Genomic DNA, 4,917 nt, shown 5'->3' with positions numbered 1-4,917 from the left:
GTGTATATCTTTTGTTTTTAATGTGTTTAAACCTTTTGGTTTTAAATGAAATGAATAAACAATTTAAACTAGAACTAAACTAGAAACTAGAATAAAATAAAGGCTGGTTTTCTCTCAAATGTTAGAATTACTGCTTCAAATGTAGCCCATCTTTAAAATATCAACATTTTCCCCAGGTGCTTCTAAATGATTATGTAAACTATAACAGTTTACAAAATATAATTTAGAGATCCATTTGAAGATTTTAGCAAACTGACATTAGGTTTGACCTCATATTTTCTGTGGGTTCACTGTATTTAATGGTAAAATACTTTAATATCATTGGCTTGTTTTGGAAATGCCTACTCTGTTGTAGTAGTCAGGAAGCAGTGTTCAAAAATGACTATTTACATTATGTAATTGTTCTGCTATTTGGATCACAATAAAATAGTCAGACTAAATATTACAAGATTTACTTAGCTGCATTGCCTTGTACTTTAAAATTAGTCATGTTTTAGGTCGGTGGTTTTCAAAGTTGGGGTCACCAGGGAGAGCTAGGGGGTCTGAGAAAGGCACAGAAGTTAAAAAAAGGCCAAAATAAAACAATAAGACCTCATAAATATTTGAAATCATTATCATAATATCTAAACTGCTAAGATAAAATTTACAATAATATATTGAAATGTTATTTAAAAAAAATTAAGAGAGGTTTAATTCCACAGTTTGTTAAAAAGTTGCTTTTTTTGGTGATAGTGTTTAAAACATATTAATAAAATTCTTATTCTAAACAGATGAAATAATTATTGAATAGAAAACAAAAGTGATAAAAACACTCTAAAGTTTGATGTTGCATTACATATTATGTAGCGTTGTTTGTGGGTATGCAAGGGGGTTCTCCAGCCAGAAGCTGTTTGGGGGGCCTTGGTATGGAAGAGTTTGGGAACCTCTGTTTTCGGTTATACAATATTCTTATATAGTAGGGGTGCACAATAGTTATCGGCCCAATATCAAGGAAATATGATGTCATACTTATCGGTCAAATATCATAACAAACAGAACCAATAATATATGTAAATGTTTGCCAGCGCGGCGATGAGAATGCGTGTTCATTTTTATCCTTTTTGGTCAAGCCGCTTCCCGTCCAGAATGGCTCGAGCAACGTTCAAGTGGTGTTGGAAAAAAACAACTTTCTCATTATAAAAATAATTAAAATAATCTGTGTTGAAAAACAAATAGCCATTTTAAGAATTATTAATAATATTTTACCAATTAACCCTGTATGTTACACACAAACTTTATAATTATAAACATGAAAAGGTCGGAACAACTACTCCCAATTTGAGAATAGGTAATGTACGTTACCTCCTGAATGCAGCACAAGCTAGCGTTCAAGAACTCCTCTGGACCTAAATCATTGCCTAGGCTTTTGACAAATCCCAAAAAAATTGCCAGAAAGGACGCAAATCTCAAGCAATTTAACAATTGAAATGATGGAGCTTGACAACCAGCCATTCACTGTCGCTAAATACTGAAGCTTTTATCACCTCGTTAACCACGGTTTACCATGCTGAACAGCAGCTACCTCTGTGTGTCTTCCTGTAAGTATGATGCAGTCGTAACGCATTCACACTCTCAGAAGCACTGTTTCAGGTAGAAAAATGTTTTAAATCATATATGAAAAAATATAAACAACAAATGTACTTTGAATCTAACTTGTATTAGTGACCTTTTCTCTTTTGTTTAAATCTGAGATCAATTAAAGGTATTTTTTTATAATTAATGTGCCTTATTTAAAAAATGGCCATTTGAGAAATTAATTTGTTTGATATATTTTAAGAAATGTTTGTTTGCTTAGAGTTTATTTCAAATAATATATTTTACAATGTCATTTGGTTTTGGTCTTGTTTATTTATGTTATGAACTTACCCATATTTGACTAGTCTTATTTTCTGGCATGTTATCGGTTATCGGTTATTAATGGTTATCGGCCGTTAGAAGGAAAACGTTATCGGTTATCAGTATCAGTTCTTAAAATAAGTTATTGTGCATCCCTATTATACATAAAACTGTATTTACAAACTTGCTTTATACTACACTAGTATGACTCAATTTAAACAACTTGTGTGCTCTTTCTACATTCGACATACTGTTCTTTTGGTTTCTGTACGGTCATTATAAGCAATCAGATTCTTTTGTTGTGTCTACAGCATGAAGGAAACAGTTCAATTTAAAGCCTGCTGTTATGAAACAAGAGTGCCTGTTAACAAAATATCGTATAAACCACAGAACACCAGTGGCTCCCATCCTTGGTCCTTGTGGCTCACAGGCACTCACTATTTTAGATGTTTCCTTGCTTTGACACACCTGATTTGTATGAATGAGTGATTAACAGGCTTCTGAAGAATCTAAAGACCTGCTGAAGAGCAAGGAAACAACAAAAAAACAYGCAGGAAAGAGGCCCTCCAGGACCAGAGCTTGAAAACCACCAGCGTATTCTCCTCTTTACTTAAAGAAATATTTGAGCTGTAAGCAGGAAAACGCTCCTGAATGTGTGGTATCGGGTAGTGGTGGAGGGTGATGCTTGTGTAACCTGTAGGTATAGAAAAAATGTAATTCAAAATATTGTTTCTGCTTTAATCCTTGAGACTTAAATATACTGTCAGTGCTTCTCTTGCAAAGTCTCAGGAATAGGAAGAGGATGAGAATGGAGGAAGTTCCTTTCACTGCTCCTGAAACAGTCAAAATGACCGACTATGAACATTTGTATACGGTGTAATATATTTATATATTTATGTTTTTAGATATTTTTTGCCCCCCACCCCCCTTTTTGTAAAGGTTGCAGACAATGAAACTTTTGCTGACAACCAGATTTTGTCAAGACGTCTGCTGGAAAACCCTGGACAATTTAGTGTTGGCTAAAGTTGATTAGCTGTGGGGATTAGCAGAAGAAGACAGAAATAAATTGGCATAACTCAGGTAATTTTAGGGTTACTGAGTATGGTAGTAGCTGAGTCTTCCCCAGTACATATTCCAAGTACTAACAGATTGAACAGATTAACACTTGGCATTCAACGTGGGCTATGTGCATTCCTTTCAGAAAAGATCCTTTCATTTCAAAAGTGCACTGCTATAAAACAAACAACACAAGACAGAGAGAACAGTTATAAAACACACTAAAACTGTACTATTGACTGATATCTCTGCAGCTTTTCATATTGAGTCACACACACACATACACAAACACACACAAACATCGTAAATGAGCCACTTGGATCGTGCTCAGCTCTCCTCCTCATTCCGTCTTGGTGGCAATCTGTTCCGTCAACAACATCCTTGTTTTCCACCATTTTTGCAGGGGAGACAAGTGACAAGACGAAACTAATTAATCTCACAATCATCCTGTGATTATTACACTCTCACTTCCACAGGCATCACATGCTGCTTCTCCCCAGGAGTGCAATACATCAGCGAGACAGAGAGGGTCGGTCAGTCGGCACAGACAGGCAGCGGCAGCCGGCACTCGCACAAGAAGGAGATATTAAAYGCAGACAGGACAGCTACCGGCAGCACTGAATCAGACAAGGTGGTAATTGATTAGGGTGGTATCACATTTCTGGGGCTCAGCCAGTTTACTGCACTGATTAGACAGGTGAGAAGCTCATTTATAAGCTCAACAGTCACAAGATAATTACTAAAACCCACATTAATATATGCAATGCTAGCTGAGAGCACTTCGGTGTGATCTTGGACATGATGCGTATCTGCGTGGGCGACGAACAGCTGCTTTGCTCATTTACATTCATGTATGTGGTTGTTGGAAAAAAAGAACAACATATCACATTTAAAAACAAAATATCTACAAACTGAGATAAGAATTTAAAGTTGATTAAAAATGTTCAGTAGTTATTGACATACAGTTTTGACAATTATAGATTATGTTGCTGAAATAGTGAAACAAAAAGTTCTAAAAATACCTGAATTCTCCAAATTCCCTGCAGTATTATTTGTTTTACATTTGAAGCCAGTTTACATTCATAAAAGCACAGAGTAAATTTGTGCTGCTCTCTTTCAGTCTCTGCCTTCAATCACTAACAGGAAGAGAAARCAGGACCTGAGTCTGATCTGCAGTCAGATTTAACAAATAATATAAAATATATTAAAACAGTAGGAAAATCTAAGTTAAATTGGGAGATATTTCAMATACCAAAACTACTATTATTAATTTTGACAATATGTGGATAAATTGAGATATAGCTTCAATTTATATGACTTAATAGTGAATTACAAAGCCTGAAAATGGATTTAACACAATAATAATAATATGGATATCAAAGAAAAAGCAATATGATAGACAAAACAGGACAGCCCTGACTGATCTCACCAAACACAATAAATTTTTATCAAGAGAACAGCTATTAGCATGTGAGTATTAGGTATTAGCAAATAGGTCTCTCTTGTTTGTGGGGAAAACAAAGTTTGATATATTGCCATGGTTCACCTCATATTGGTAACAAATGTGTTATAAAAGCCTTCATTCAATGCAGCTTAGTTTTTGAAAGTATGAAAAAAACTATAGTTTAGCTAAATTTATGTTCTGCACACTATTTATTTACATTTCAATCTAAACACATAACTGACTTAAAAGGAAGAAAACATCCATAAAAAAGAAAATATTTTAAAAAATTGTAAGAAGACAATACAGTTTATTAAAGTCATTTTGATGATTATTATTGCTTGCTCTAAAGTATGAAAAAAATACATAAACAAATTGTGATGTAAAGCCAACAAAAGATAGATTGATGGTTTTCTTTTTTAAGGGAATTAATTTAAAATCTGAGGGAACTACTCAACATGTATTATTATTTTAAGCATCTTTGTAAATTTGCCAAAACAACTTCAATATTTTCATTTTAAAGGTGAGTTTTATGCTAAATTGAC

General features: G+C 34.0%; 1 protein-coding gene across 4 annotated transcripts in view; it reads right to left on the bottom strand.

Moving 5' to 3' along the window:
• Window positions 1–4,917, bottom strand: part of astn1 (astrotactin 1) — a gene marked incomplete in the record, with an annotated part of 409,914 nt that overhangs the window by 260,270 nt on the left and 144,727 nt on the right.

The sequence above is a fragment of the Austrofundulus limnaeus genome, unplaced genomic scaffold, assembly GCF_001266775.1.
Source record: "Austrofundulus limnaeus strain Quisiro unplaced genomic scaffold, Austrofundulus_limnaeus-1.0 Scaffold24, whole genome shotgun sequence".
In the NCBI taxonomy this organism is placed as follows: Eukaryota; Metazoa; Chordata; class Actinopteri; order Cyprinodontiformes; family Rivulidae; genus Austrofundulus; species Austrofundulus limnaeus.
The sequence above is the reverse complement of the archived record's forward strand: the minus strand, read 5'-3'. Positions and strand labels throughout refer to the sequence as shown.